The sequence below is a fragment of the Carcharodon carcharias genome, chromosome 1 (assembly GCF_017639515.1).
Source record: "Carcharodon carcharias isolate sCarCar2 chromosome 1, sCarCar2.pri, whole genome shotgun sequence".
Taxonomy (NCBI): Eukaryota; Metazoa; Chordata; class Chondrichthyes; order Lamniformes; family Lamnidae; genus Carcharodon; species Carcharodon carcharias.
In genome coordinates this window covers 159,174,177-159,190,561 of record NC_054467.1, presented here as the reverse complement: position 1 = coordinate 159,190,561, position 16,385 = coordinate 159,174,177, and the positions used below count along the sequence as shown (strand labels likewise).

At 46.8% G+C, this 16,385-nt stretch overlaps 1 protein-coding gene across 1 annotated transcript in view; it reads right to left on the bottom strand.

The window, feature by feature from the left end:
- The window catches only part of tusc3 (tumor suppressor candidate 3), a 741,583-nt gene that overhangs the window by 254,911 nt on the left and 470,287 nt on the right, over positions 1 to 16,385 (bottom strand). The window lies entirely within an intron of this gene.

Here is a 16,385-nt window from a genome sequence, read left to right as displayed (position 1 = left end):
CACCCCTTTGGCAAAATGCTGCCTACATCACATTAGGCACCACACTGTTGAACCTTCCATAGCAAGGAGGCGCAAGCATGTGGAGCGCAGAGGACAGCAGTTCGATCGGTGCCACGCCACATTGAAGCTCCCCTCCCAGCATGTCATCACCCTGACTTTGACATGTCCTGGAGTTCCAGCACTGCGCCTAGGTACAGCTCCTCCAGGCTGACCCCAAAGCAGTAATGTGGGTCTCAGTGTACCACATGCTGTGGGGGCAGAACCCATCTCTTCACCACCCTCTCAGGGTGACCTTGGCATGGGCAATATCTGCTGGCCCAACCAGCGAAGGACACATGCCGTCAATGATTCAATGCAGTCACTTCGCTCAGACTTGGGGGGCAGGGGGTCACTGGGGGGAAAGCCTACCTGCTGGGTTAAGTGACCAATGCCAACATGGTCCTCACCCTTCCTGAGTACAATAGGTCATTGAAGCGCTTGCAACACTGGATCCAGGTGCATCGCACCATGTTGCGGGAGTTCACCACCTCCGCCACCTCCTCCCAGGCATGTTTGGTCATGTGGAGGGGGCCTCCTCCTCCAATCCTGGGGTACCAGGACCTCCCGCCGTGCTGCCACCTCCTCGAGGAGGCAGCAAGGCAGTCAACCCCCTGCCGTACGCTCCTGCCTGGCCTGCTCACCAGCAGCGCTCTGGGAAGCCCTTCCACTGGTCATGATTCGCAACATTTGAAAGGCTGCAGCAACTTTTTAAAACAGGTTGTTGGACCCGACGGTCATTGCAGACCCCCGCCGCCCACCCACTCCCTTGGGACAGCCCTTTGGAGCCTCGATTCATGCTGGGCGGGCCCCTTAATTGGCCTGCCAGCATAAAATGGCGGTGTGGACCCGATCGCGGGTGGCAATTGGGTCCGCGCCTGCCCACACCTGCTCCCGCTCCGCCCACCCGACAGGCAGAATGTTCTGCCCAACATTTCTGATCACTCGGGAAGGAAAATAAAATGCTTAGATCAGGCTAATCCTGTGACCGCTTTCTTTTATAACTTACAAAAATATTTTCTATTATTATAGATCTTAAGAATAATAAAATCTAAAACTTTCAATGTTTAATATCATGAGATAAAGTTCAGGAAATGTAGAAAATCAGAAAATATATTTCAATGTGGATTATTCAGTGTGAAATGTATACAACAATTTATTATTTAAAATCCCTACTAGCTAATGAAATGCAATGCAGTTGCATCTTCACTATTGAACCGAAGGCCCAGAATTTCCTAGAAAGTTTCAGTATAAGTACAGGCCAAGAGCAGAGTTGTGCTGTTTTATTCAAAGGAAACGCATGTGTAATTGATTTATGCCCGTTTTATGCTAAAATATTGTTTAGAGCGTGATTTTCTTCAATCATTTGTGCAGCTTCCAAGTTTTGTCTGCCAAAACACCATTAAGCTCATTAACATAGCTGCCTACAAGCAAAAGACCTGAGAACATGGGTTTCTCTATTTACGCTAGTTCTGAGCGTATGCAAATTTACACCCAGCATTTTAAACACTACAGGACCAAGTCATTATTCCTGGTGAGGTTTTTTGTGCTTCTTTTAGCCATCATTTTAATTCTTCTAAGACTAGCACTATATTTTCTATGCAAAAGAAATTACTGCTGATACCTTAAATCTGAAATAAAAACACAACATGCCAGAAATATTCAGCAGGTCTGGCAGCATCTGGGGAGAGAGAAACAGAGTTAACGTGCAGAACTGTATGGCCCCATTGCGGAGGGGGCGAGGCCATAAAATGCGGCGAGCCGTTCAAAAATCCATTGACTTCGGCAGGACCGTAAAATCCAGCTGGTGTAAAATTCTGCCAAAAGTTCTAGGTCGGTGTCTTACCATTTGAAAACAATCTGCTTTTTTTTCTGTTTTAATTCTGTGTCTTCCATACCTTTGAATTATTTTTAATTACTTTAGAATATATTACATGAAAAAGAAAAAAAAAAGCTTTGTCTATATTGATGGATTCATGCTGTAATTTGTGAAGCATTATAAATAAGATAAAGATACCATAAAGAAGATACTTAAAGAAGTACATACCGTGCTTTCTTCTGGCCCAAACTGTATTGATTTTCTCTTGTTTTACACCAGATTTTACATTTAGGCGTATGCTGACGAGAACCTTAGAACATTTTGGCACACTTTGTCATTAGCAAGATCAGAGTACAAGCCAATGTAAGTTTTGCCACAAGTCTGATCAAGAAAATTCTAGCCCTAAGACTCATTCTAGTCAAACAGAAAAAAAACTGTGAAACTGCTCATCTCCTCAGTGTTCTTTTCCTCTTGTAATCTATAGTTTTTTAAAAACCTCAACTACTAATTAACATATCTCCTATGCCTTTCAACCTTGCATTTTCTTATCTTATGGTGCTTGGCCCTTTGCCTAGTTTTTTTAATAAACAAAAAAAACTGTATGTGCAAGACATGGGCTGCTACAATTTAAAATCTTCCATCGTATCCGTCTATCCAAGGTGAAATTATCTAAGATTTATCCAAATTTTGATCTAACCTGTGATAAATGTCATACTGCCTCAGCTTCTCTAATTCATATGTACTGATCGAGTCCCAAATTGGCTTTGTTTTGGACAAAAATTTTTAGATCGATCTCACATATTTTCAGTAGCAAGTTTGAACCCTCTCCTATTATAGCACTCTTTGGAGTGGAACCAAATGGCATCCCTCTTACAAAAATTCAGACTGACGCACTTGCCTTTTCAACATTATTGGCTAGAAACATTATTCTATTAAACTGGAAACAGTCTGCCCCGCCTTCTTTTACTAATTGGATACATGATCTTATGCAGAATCTTAAACTTGAGAAAATATAGTACACTATAAGAAGCTCCACTGATGGATTTTATGTAGCTTGGCAATCTTTCATAGATTATTTTGAGCAACTACAGCTCTCTACTATCATGTAACTGACCCTAATTAGGTTGTATATATTATAGCAGGTGAAACTATGAGCAGAAGAGGGTTGATAAAACATTTTACCCATCCTCTGCGATGGCAAGTTTTCATGACACATCGTCCTAAAGTCAGCTCATTATTTATGCACTCCTGGGAAACATGCCATTTCCATGGCAGGCGGGTTATCATTCGCCCACTCACCATCATCCCACCACCGTATCACGTCCAGCCTCAAGCACAGTGCTCATTGCTTCCAGCTCAACACTGATGCACAGAAGACATGGCCAGCAAAGGAAAAATGACCGCAGCAGCCCCCCACACCACCCAACTTCAATGACAGGTCCCTGGAGCAACTGCTGGATGACGTGGAGGAATGTCCTGTACACCCGCTCTGGACACAGGTTGGGCAGCAACATGACCAATCCAGCTTGGGAGGCGATGGCAGTGGTGGTCAGTGCCAACGTCCTTCAGAAGACGACAGCGACCCAGTGCTGCAAGGGGGTGAATGATTTCCTCCATTCCGCTAGTTCATCAGTCTCAACTCACACACTCACAAACCCACCACATATCCACAGGGCCCTCACTTATTGTCAGTTCAAGGGACGTCACCATTCACTCTCTCACACACACCGTCATTGTCCTCATCCTGTCCATGGGACTACTCACCACCCACACAGGCCAGACATACTTATCATCTGGCCTGGCAGACGTCTTGTTTACTCTTTCTCTAACTCTATCCATGCAGGACAGGCTGCCACACAACAAGAAAGAGAGGTCACAGACCACTGGTGGAAAGCCTCATGGACTTTGAAAACAGAGTCATCCAGCTGGTCGGCGAGGATCTGGATCGTTCCTGTGCTGATGTGAGGTTGGCGTTGCTCTACCAAGTGAGGAAACAGCAGTGCAACATCCATCAGGCAACCATACTGTGAGTGATGTGTCCTGTTTCACAGGCCAGTGCCATGCACTAATTATCTCTCCTTGCTTTCGCAGGCACATCTGCCAAACAACCAACAGAGCTATGACCCAAGGCCTCCAATCAAGCCCTGAAGAACCCTCTGGAGAGGAATCTCTCATGGAAGGCACCTTCCATGAAGACTCTTCACAGCGCTCCACCCACACCCTCCACCAGTGCAGAGACACACTCCACGATGGAACCTAGGTTTAGAGTACATCGGGATCACAATCTAGTAAGCACATTGCACTGTCTGATCCACAGCAGGTGAAGACAGGGTCTTCCCAGGTGTCCAGCACTCGGAGGACTGTTGGAGGTCAGAATGTTGCTGAGTCCGAGTCAGATGATGAGCTTCTGGACTCGGTCATGTCACGGTTGCTGGAACTGCAAAGGTAGGCTGGAAACATCAGGAAGGGATGTCCACTGCACTCCTCAGATTGCAAGGCACGATGGAAGACTCTGCCTTCAGTCTGAGGTGATGCCGGCATGCTAATGCACCGAGGTCAACACAGGTAGGATGGCACCTGCCATGGAGACTGTGGTCCGGACTTCGCTCCTGCACTGCTGCATGGGCTCAACTCCATTGCTGATGCCATAGTTGGTCTCCAACAGTGTGTACACAAGAGGGATGCCAGGCACCTCGATTTCACTCCAGCTACCCCTTCTCCTCAAGGAGTCAGCCTGGGGCCCCAGGGCACCCATAGGGAGGAGGGTCAGCAGGTGCATATCCCAGGCCATCTGACAATGTCCAGCCCATCTGACTCCCTTCTTTCTGTGACTTCAGCAACACCAGCTCCACAGGCCGAGGGTGATGCCACTTCTACACAGCAGGACCCTGAAAGCAGACCAGGGATCTCCAAGTCTCGGCCCGGCCAAAGCGATCACAGACAGGGCATCACAATCAGTAGAGAGCCTCCACCTCTGCTGTGGATGTCCGGGGAGCACCAAGATGTAGCGGCAAGGTTAGGAAAGTTAAGGAGAATTAGTTGTACAGCCTGGGCAGGGTGTTAATCACTTGTACATACTATTCACGATTGCCAATAAACTCCCAAGAATGCCTCCCTACCTATGGGCTCCTTGTTCTGATGAGCAGTGTTCTTGTCACTCGGATGTGAAACCTTTCTGTACAAGATAAAGGCAGCAGCAACAGTCCAGGGCCTCTTCCCTGTGCTCTGTGCAGCCTCGAGACCAAAGTGATGGTCCAGCTCACACTCCATGGAAACATTACTGATGTTGGCACCTTGGCGATGCTTGTCATTGCTGCCAAAATGTAGTGGGCAGGCAAGACAGAGTTCTCTCATTCTCTCTGTGTGCTCTCAGCACCTTTAAGGAGGAGCTGTCCCCAATCTCTTCAGCATCTGTGACCAGTGACACTGTGCTCCAGCTCCAGAAGAGCTCAGGTGCTGAAGGCGGAAAAGGCATCAGAACTTCTAAAGTTTCATGGCTGCAGCTCTATGATATGTCCCTGATCAGAGAATGCAAGCCAGCTGCCCTCAGACAGACAGGAGTCAGACATCCTCAGAGGCTATGAGAAGATTTATGGAGTGTTCTCACTGCATGTCATCATTATCCTCCTGTAATTGAGCGACTATTAGGGTCTCCACCACCTCTCCATGACAGGAGTATTCTCCCAGAGAGTATTGGCGCTGCCATAAGCCAGACTGGAATCAAACGTTCACAGATGTGATGTGAGGATCTATGGGGTCACTTCTCTGCATTTCGTCATCATCCTCCACAAATTTAGCAGCTATGAAGGCCCCCTGAGTGCACCTTTCTCGTCTAGTCAATGCGAGGTTCTCATCCCCGTCATTGTCACCTCCGAGGACCATTGGCATCCTCCTCATCGGAGAAGACATGCAGCTCCTCCATCTCCTCCTCAGCCAGCACATCTCCTCACTGGAGCGCCAGGTTGTAAAGGATGCAACAGATGACAACAATGCATGACTCCCTCTGTGGACTGTATTGCAGGGCTCCACCACCAGGTCCAGGCACCCCGATGGTCTTCAGCAACCCGATGGTCTGTTCCACCAAATTGTGAGCTGCAGCATGAGCCTCATTATAGCGCCACTCTGTTGCAGTCTGAGGCCGCTGCATGGGTGTCATCAGCCACAGCTTCTGTGGGTAGCCCTTGTCCCAGAGGGGCCATCCCTGCAGCTTCAATGGACCCCGGAAGATTCCAGTGATCTGTGACCGACTCAGGATGTGGGTGTCATGCACACTCCCTGGAAACCGTGCACACACCCGCAGGATGTATTTCTGGTGGTTGCATACCAGCTGCACATTCAGTGAGTGAAATCCCTTGTGGTTGATGTAGTCTACTGAGTGTAGCGACAGAGATCTGAGCACCACATGGGTGCAGTCAACTGCACCTGTGGGAATCCCGAGATCTCGGAGAATCCAATGGTCCTTGAATCCTGGCTGTCACGGTCCAGGGCGAAGTGCACAAAGTTGTGTGCCCTTGTGTAGATGGCATCTGTGACCTCATGGATGCATTTGTGGGTGGCGGATTGTGAAATCCCACAGAGGTCACCTGTGGAGCCCTGAAAGGAGCCACTGGCAATAGAAACTGAGTGCCACAGTCACTTTCACAGCCACTGGCAGTGGATGCCCTCCATGTCCCCATGGCGCCAAGTCCTGCAGTAAGTGGCAGATGTGAGGGACTAGGCCCCTAGACATGTGCAGTCATCAGCGACACTGGTTCTCGGTCATCTGCAGCGATGACAGGCAGCGCCTCTAGATCCTGGGAGTCGCTAGGCACTGACCAGCCATGGCTTGCTGTTGCTCCTGGGCAGCGTGTGCGGGTGACCCAGCAGCCCCTTCTTCTTGAGGTTGCTGTTCCAGCCTTTGCATGGCCAGGTGCCTAAATCACCCTCTCCTTTGTCTTCTCCGCTCTCTGTAGGCCATCAGGCATACAGCTAGGTTACCAGGTTCCTACAGCATGGTCCTCCTGCGGCATGAAAGAGAGAGACATGGTTAGCATGGGTATAATTAGCACCTTTCTTGGCCCTGTGTGACTGCCCCTTAATGCTTCCTGGAGAGTGCTGGGCCATCCCTCGGATGGCCACAGATGAGTGCGCTGCACGGCTGCCCTGTCAGCCTGCGACATGGGGGAGACTGCTCTTAAACGAGATGCTGAGATTGCAAGGGGCTGTGAACGCCTCTAGCAGCAACTGCCACATGGCCAGCATTGGCGAGGAGATTGTACAATGTGTGCTGTCCAACTGCCCTATGGTCCAGTCCAGTAAAGTGGTCGTGGAATCACAGTCTAAGCTATTTGGTTGGGGGGGGGGGGGGGAGGAGAGCACTTGGTGGCACTTTGGTGCCTCCGCATTGCTTGCGTGGGTGGGTAGTCTACGAGTCCGACCTATCACTGTGGCTGCGCCTGAACTGTCTCAGTTGCAGAGGGATGATCAGTTTATACAGGTGTCCCTACTGTGTGGCCGCTTCCCTTGCTTACCCAGCCCCCCACCTCGATTTCTTGTGCGCAGGATCCAACACCAAGGCAGCAGTTGTTACCCAACCCCCGACAACTGTCGCCTCCACGGCTGGGCAGCAGTTGCCCCTGGACACCCCCCCATGACAGCAGTCACTTCCATGACAGGGTGGCACTTCTTCCCGGCCCCCTGGCACCCCTGAAACCAGTAAAGCAACAGGCAACCCTGGCAAGCTGTGGAAAATGATGCTGTTCACTCATCTCCAGTTCCCCCAAAATGAAGGCTGCCAAGTGCACGTCGCCGGTGTGCTGTTGTAAAAGACGTTGACGTGCTTTCCCACCAATGTGGACGGACGATCTGGCGGGGGTCCAAGAGCCTGTCAGGATGGCCTTTTAATGATGTGCTAATGTATTACAATGAGCTCCCCGATGACCATTGGCTGGAAAGGCACCCTGTTGTTAGCGGGCTGAGCGGACGATCAAAGTCTCCCTTTCTGCCATCGTGAAACAGATCGTGCCATATTGTCCATGCAGACCACCTATCATGTCCGCTGCCAGTAAGCACGGAAACTTCTTCCCTATATCTGACCGATGATTGTTGATGATTTTCTTACTATTTATTTTTTGGGGGGTTGGAAGGCTTTTTTTTTCTCTTTCCTTTTTCTTCTTCTTCCTCCTACTTCTCTTTTCCTTTCTTTCTCTTTCTCTTCCAAATGTAGGTGTATTGAATTATTGCTGTACTGTTGGCTTTTTTGTACGCTTACTCATTATGACTAAATTCTTCTTAAAATTATTATTTTTTAAATAAAGTACTTTTAAAAATTATACAACCTGGCAACAGCAGACTTCAGTTTTCCCTAGTGAATAAGTATTTCTACACACAAAGCAGTGAACATTAGCATAGCTGTTTGAAATCTGAGTACTTTGTGTTATGTTTTTGTTAAACACAGTCAAACTTTACAATGTTGAAAATCTGAAAAGCTATTTAGAAAAAGTACATTGCTATAGTTACTAAACTAGGAATGCATTTATGATGAAAACTGATCTTAATTTAGCATCCATTTCATTGTCTATGTAGAGAATAATACTTCAGGGAATGAAGATCAATGCATGTGATCTTTATCCCTGTTCCTGTAAAATAATTCTTAAAAATTACGAATCATCATTTTGTTAATAAGTATGTATCTGCGTCCGAAATGGCCATGGAAAAAAATGGCCTTTTCATTTTTATTGTGAATATGAAATTTGCAAAATGATGACTTTTTGCTCCAGCTGTCATGTACCAATCAATAAGGTTATTTTCGCATTTCGGATTAATGAACCGCAAATCTCATATATGTCTGAATAGGAACATATAAAATACTACTCTAAAAATGATAGTATAAAATCTTATGCTTGGTTGTCTTTTACGAAATAAACAATTTGGTTAAATTATAACTTAATTCAAAGTTCTTCATTCATCATCACAGTTGAAACACTGAAATAAACTATTTCAAAGAGAATGCCCTCAAATAACCTCCTCAAACTGTTATTTCAATTGTTTTTTGATCCAATTGATGATCATTATTTCTGAAGATTTTATTCACTATAGTAAAGAATCAATTATTCTTTCACGGGATCAATCAATGTCATACTTCAACACAACAAAGGTGAGATAGGCTTTCCTGTAAAAACAGAATGCAGAGTACCATATCTAGAACACTTGTAATTTATGAAACTTTCACCACGAAGAGAGCTGTGATGTACTTAAGACAACTCTACTCACTCCAGCGGCATGGGAAATGAGCTCAAGTGTTGCTTTTCCTTGCATCACTAAAAGCAGTAAAGTCGGAGCAGCGACATAAACAGCCATTGTATTCTGGCTGCAGTGAATTGAACATTCAGTTCAGATATTTTGGCTAGGGCCTATGCCCCAACGCCCCCACTCCACAACCTTTTGGAGTGAACATTGAGCTTGATATTTTCAGATCTTAACCACTACTCTCATTTTTTTTTCAGACAGGAGCTGCTGGCAATGATTCTGCTTTTATCATTTTTGAATTCCTCTAGGTCCATCTTTTATTTCTTACTTGTCCCATTACCACTCGTTATTGCCTTGCAGACATCCCTTTATTATTTAATTTATTTTGCCTACCACCCTATCCCTGCCATACCTTCCCTTTTTCCACTTCCATTCCTCCTCCTTTTCCTGTGTCCCTTAAAACCTGTTACATCTTTAATTTTTTCCACTTTTGATCAAAGATTATCAACCTAAAACATTAATTCTATCCCTCGCTCCAAAAATGCTGCCTGGCCTGTTGAGTATTTCCAGCATTTTCTGTTTTTATTTCAGATTGCCAGTATCTGCAGAATCTTGCTTTGAAAAAGAATCTTGAAATTGATAATATGGTTACAGAAAGCCAGTGGAGCTTAGGGAAAACCAGGATAATGGAACATGGTACAGAGTTGCATTTATGAGTCCAGCTAAGGGAGATTTGGAAAAAGTGTGTATGTTAGAGCAGTTAAATCACATGGAATGTCCTATTGTCTGGAATGACACAGTAGAGGCCCAAAACAGCAGGGCCTGAATTTTCCGGTCAACAGGCTTGCGTGATCGGCAGGCCCTTGAACAGCCAGGAAATGGACGCCTGACTGTGATTTTGGGCTGGCTGGCCAATTAATGGCCAGCCAGGATGAAACGTGCACTGAAAAGCTGAGCACTGCCAGGGTGGGGGTGGGAAGAGGGTGAGTGACAATGTCACCGCAGGCACGGTGAATGCTGCGCGAGAGCTCCCTGAAGGCAGATAGGTGCCTCAGGGAACTGAAGACCTGCAAATAATGAAATAAAGCTGCAAAAAGCTGCAAAAAAATCCATGCATTATAATCAAGAACTTGAAAGCATACCTCATAAAACTCTGTCCCCAGATATATATTTTTACATTATTCCTAATGGAGATTTCAGCCCACCCTTGGATGAGGTTTCATGAAAAACACAAAGGCCACCTAGCTGATTGGCCAGTCCACCAACCTCTTTCTGTGCCAGGAACATGTCCAGTTCTTTCTGTGCCGGGTACATCTCCAGTTCTTTCTGTGCCATGCACATCTCCAACTCTTTCTGTGCCTGGTACATCTCCAGCTCTTTCTGTGGTGGGTACATCTCCAGCTCTTTCTGTGCCAGGTACATCTCCAGCTTTTTCTGTGCTGAGTACACCCCCAGGTCATCCCGTGCCAGGTACATCCCCAGGTTATCCCGTACCAGGTGCATCTCCAGCTCTTTCTGTGCCAGGTATGGCCCCAGCTCTTTCGGTGCCAGGTACATCTCCAACTCTTTCCATGCCAGGTTTCGCCCCAGCTCTTTCTGTGCCGGGTACATCTGAGCTGGAGATGTACTCAGCACAGAAAGAGCTGGAGATGTACCCGACACATAAAGAGCTGGAGATGTACCCGACACAGAAAGAGCTGGAGATGTACCCGACACAGAAAGAGCTGGAGAAATAACTGGTATAGAAAGAGCTGGGGACATACCCGGCACAGAAAGAGCTGGAGATGTTCTTGTGCCAGAAATATACCAGCTCTTTCTGTGCAAAGTGGTTGCCAACTCTTGCTGTTCAAAAATTCAAAGTTCTTTTTTAAAAAATGAAACAGTCAACAATTTATGTTGGCATTTATGTTATGAAGCTATTGTACATTTTAATTAAATGGTGCTTACAATTGTACATTCATGCTTAAAGATTTTTTGGCATAATGAAAGGGAAGAATGCCCAGAATATGCTATTCAATTATATGCTCATAGGAAAAATGACACAAACACTTCAATCCTAGCCTGCTGTTGCGTTTGCCAAGTAGCATGGAAAACAGTGACAGCCTTTGAGCTTTTGCCATGTATACCTATATGGTGTACTCTGTGCCTGGCACTGAGATATGAATATAATTGTTGAAATAATTTGGCATATGGCTCCTTAACGCACAGTGCCACCTGAAATTACTTGAATGCTACATTTCACTGCATTTACACAAAGTGAAATTCAGATTAACTGCTCAGATGACACTCTGCGCTCTTTCACATTCTAACATCTGAATGTTTTAGATCAGTTTACAGGAAAAGGTGGCCATGAAAATGACAGAAGTATGTGGACTGTTGAGAAATTGGTGCTTCCCCCTTATCTTTCCCTATTCAACAGGTATATTTAGACATTTATAAATAGCATGGAGAGCAAGGAGACTTCATTTATAAAGAGTATGGCGTGTGGGGATACTTTATTTTAAAAAAGAGCGAGAATTCATAAAGAGCTGTGAGAGGGAGAGAGCATCGAGACTTCAAAAAGAGACAAGAGAGGGAGAGAGCAATGAGACTTCATAAAGAGCGTGAGAGGGGGGTGGAGATGACATTCTGCGAGTAAACATTTTATATAAAGTTTATGGTATGTCAGTGCATCTTGGCCATGTGCAATGTGCATCCTGTGGGATGTGGGAAGTCATGCAGGTACAAAGTGCCTTCGATGACTACATCTGCAAGAAGTGTCACCAGCTGCAGAAACTGGAGCTCTGGGATGCAGAAATTGAGCAGCAGCTGGAGTCACCATGATGCGTCCACAAGGCTGAGGATTATGTGGATAGCACATTTAGAAAAGTGGCCACACTGCAGCTACGAGGTAAACAGGCAGACAGGAAATAGGTGTCAGCCAGAGTACCTAAGGAAAACAGGCACGTAGTCCAGGAACCCCGAGGCAAACTTGGTCTCCAACCGCTCTTCTATTTTGAATACTGGTGAGTGAGATGGTCCCTCAGAGGACTGTACCAAGGCCCAAATTTGTGGCATCAATGGTGACTCAGATGCACAGGAGGAGAGGAGGAAAGTGGTAATACTATAGATTTTTTTTTTATTCATTCAAGGGATGTGAACTTTGCTGGCTGGGCGGGCATTTATTGCCCATCCCTAGTTGCCCTTGAGAAAGTGGTGGTGAACTGCCTTCTTCAACCGCTGCAGTCCATGTGGTATAGGTACACCCACAGTGCTGTTAGGAAGGGAGTTCCAGGATTTTGACCAGCGACAGTGAAGCAATGGCAATATATTTCTGAGTCAGGATGGTGAGTGACTTGGAGGGGAACTTCCAGGTGGTGGTGTTCCCATCTATCTGCTGCCTTTGTCCTTCTAGGTGGTAGTGGTTGTGGGTTTGGAAGGTGCTTTCAAAGGAGCCTTGGTGATTCCTGCAGTGCATCCTGTAGATGTTACACATTGCTGCTACTATGCTTCGGTGGTGGAGGGAGTGAATGTTTGTGGATGTGGTGTCAATCAAGCGGGCTGCTTTGTCTCAGAGGGTGTCAAGCTTCTTGAATTTTGTGGGAGCTGCACTCATCCAGGCAAGTGGAGAGTTTTCCATCACACTCCTTGTAGATGCTAGACAGGCTTTGGGGAGTCAGGAGGTGAGTTACTCATCGCACGATTCCTAGCCTCTAACCTCTCTTGTAGCCACAGTATTTATATGGCTAGTCCAGTTCAGTTTCTGGTCAATGGTAACCCCCAGGATGTTGATAGTGGGGGATTTAGTGATGATCATGTAACTGAACATCAAGGGGCAATGGTTGGATTCTCTCTTGTTGGAGATGGTCATTGCCTGACACTTGTGTGGGGTAGCAAATGTTATTTGCCATTTGCCAGCCCAAGCCTGGATGTAATCAAGTCTTAATGCATTTGGACATGGACTGCTTCAGTATTTGAGAAGTCACAAATGGGGCTGAACATTGTGCAATCATCAGCAAACATCCCCATTTCTGACATTATGAAGATGGTTGGGCCGAGGGACCTACACTGAGGAACTCCGGCAGTAGTGTCCTCGAGCTGAGATGACTGACCTCCAACTTCCACAACCATCCTCCTTTGTGCTAGGTACGACTCCGACCAACGGAGAGTTAAGCCCTGGTTCCCATTGACTCCAGTTTTGCTAGGGCTCCTTGATGTCACGCTCTGCCAAATGGAGCATTGATGTCAAGGGCAGTCACTCTCACCTCACCTCAGCAGTTCAGCTCTTTTGTCCATGTTTGAACCAAGACTGTAATGATGTCAGGAGCTGAGTGGCCCTGGAGGAATCCAAAGTGGGCATCAGTGAACAGGTTATTGCTAAGCAAGTGCCGCTTGATAGCACTGTTGATGACCCCTTCCATTACTTTACTGATGATCGAGAGTAGAATGATGGGGAGGGAATTGGCTAGGTTGGATTTGTCCTGCTTTTTGCATATAGGACATACCTGGGCAATTTTCCACATAGCCGGGTAGAGGCCAATGTCGTAGCTATACCGGAACAGCTTGACTCGGGTCGCAGCAAGTTCTGGAGCACAAGCCTTCAGTACTATTGCTGGAATATTGTCTGGGCCCGTAGCGTTTGCAGTATCCAGTGCCTTCAGCTGTTTCTTGATATCATGTGGAGTGAATCGAGTTGGCTGAAGACTGGCATCTGTGATGTGGGGACTTCCAGAGGAGGCTGAGATGGATCATTCACTCGGCACTTCTGGCTGAAGATTGTAGCAAATGTTTCAGCCTCAACGTTTGCATTGATGTGCTGGGCTCCTCCATCATTGAGGATGGGGATATTTGTGGAGCCTCCTTCTCCAGTTTAATTGTCCACCGGCATTCACAACTGGATGTGGCAGGACTGCAGAGCTTAGATCTGATCTGTTGGTTGTGGGATTGCTTAGCCCTGTCTATCATTTGCTGCTTATGCTGTTTGGCATGCAAGTAGTCCTATGTTATAGCTTCACCAGGTTGACACCTCATTTTTAGGTATGCCTGGTGCTGCTCCTGACATGCCTTCCTGCACTCTTTATTGAACCAGGGTTGATCCCCTGGCTTGATGGTAATGGTAGAGTGGAGGTTATGCTGGGCCATGAGGTTACAGATTGCGTTTGAGGACAATTCTGCTGCTGCTGATGGCCCTCAGCACCTCATGGATGCCCAGTCTTGAGTTGCTAGATCTGTTCGAAATCTATCCCATTTAGCACAGTGGTAGTGCCACACAACATGGAGGGTACCCTCAATTTGAAGGCAGGACTTTGTCTCCACAATGACTGTGTGGTTGGCACTCCTACCGATACTGTCATGGACAGCTACATCTGCACAGGCAGGTTGGTGAGGATGAGGTAAAGTATGTTTTTCCCTCTTGTTGGTTCCCTCACCACCTGTTGCAGACCCAGTCTAGTTGCTATGTCATTTAGGACTCGGCCAGCATTGGTCAGTAGTGGTACTACTGAGCCAATCTTGGTGATGGACATTGAATCTCAGTGCTTCCTCCAAGTGATGTTCAACATGGAGGAGCACTGATTTGTCAGCTGAGGGAGGGTGGTTTACATCGTAATCAGCAGGAGGTTTGACCTGATGCCATGAGACTTAATGGGGTCCTGAGTCGATGTTGAGGACTCCCAGGGCAACTCACTCCTGACTGTATATAACTGTGCCGCCAGGACATACCCAGGGATGGTGATGGTGGAGTCTGGGACATTACCTGTAAAGAATGATTCCAGATGATGGTGTCAGGCTGTTGCTTGACTCCTCTGTGAGGCAGCTCTCCCAATTTTCGCACTAGCCCCCAGATATTAGTAAAGAGAACTTTGCAGGGTCAACAGGGCTGTGAATAGCATTGTTGCTTCTGGTGCCTAGGTCGATGCCAGGTGGTCCATCTGGTTTCATTCCTTTTTTTGTGACTTTGTAACATCTGACTGGTTTGCTCAGCCATTTAAGAGCCAGCCACATTGCTGCGAAGTCACATGTAAAGATGACAGATTTCCTGATTAGTGAACCAGATGGTTTTTACAATAATTAACAATAGTTTCAGACTTTAATAGACTTTAGTCTTTTAATTCCAGCTTTTTATTGAATTCAATTTCCATCATTTGCCATGGCAGGATTCAAACCCGGGTCCCTAGAGCAGTACCATGGGTCTCCAGCGACAATACCACTACGCCATCGCCTCCCTCCAGTTTTAAATCAGTTTCAACAATCAGATAATTAGAGCGGAGCAATTTTATTGCAGTAAATGATAATTATTCATGGAGTTTCCCTTTAAATATAACATAGGTCAAGATAATTAAGTGTGGTTCAATGCTTATATTGCATTATGCAATTTATACTTAGAATCTCTTCAATAAGAACATAGGAACAGGAATATGCCACACAGGCCCTCCAGCCTGTTCCAACATTCAGTTGGATCATGGTTGATGTGTACTGTAACTCCATTCACCCACCTTGATTCCATACCCCTTAAGTAACAAAAACTTATCAATCTTAGTTTTGAAATTTTCATCTGACCCAGCCACATCAGCTTTTTGAGACAGAAGGCTGGATTTTACAGCCTGGCAGTGGGTTTGCAGGTGGGGGATGCGTAAAATGCCATGAGTGCCATGCCCTGCCTCTCACCCCTGCTTTGCCGGAAGTTTACCAGCAGCATTGGGTAGCCTCCCCAACCATGGACCAACTGAGGCCTTAAGTGGCCAAGTAACTTTAAGGGCCTCATCCCACCTCCACTGGGATTTAACCAGTGGAGAGCAACAACCACGCAAACATCCAGCGCGGCAGCTTTCAATGAGTAGGCTGGTGTGGGCAAGGCCGGGGTGTGGGGGTGGGGGGGGGGGGGGGGGGGGGGGGGTGAAGGAGGTGGGGTGATCCTCCTCAGGTCTGCTACCCATACCCTTGTTCCTATCCATTCTCAGTCTTTCTGTCCCAGCCCCTCTAAGCCTGGCCTAGGTGATACCCAGCCCTGCCCCACACCACTTACCTCTGACGCGGGCTCCATCCTCATGATTGGATGTAGTCTCAGCATTGGTCACTGCTCCTACTTACACTGCTGGGACCAGAGACCAGTCAGCCATTTGATTGACCTGCAGCTCTTAGAGGTGGAACTTCCTGCACAGATGGGCGCAAGTCTCACCTTAAACCAACTAATGACCTGGTGACTGTTAGATCACTGCAGAACAACCTGCCAGAGCAAGGGTCAGGGGTGGGGTCCTCAGCGTGCCATTAAACCCAACCCATAGAGTCACACAGACATAACGGTACTGAAGGAGGCCAATCAGTC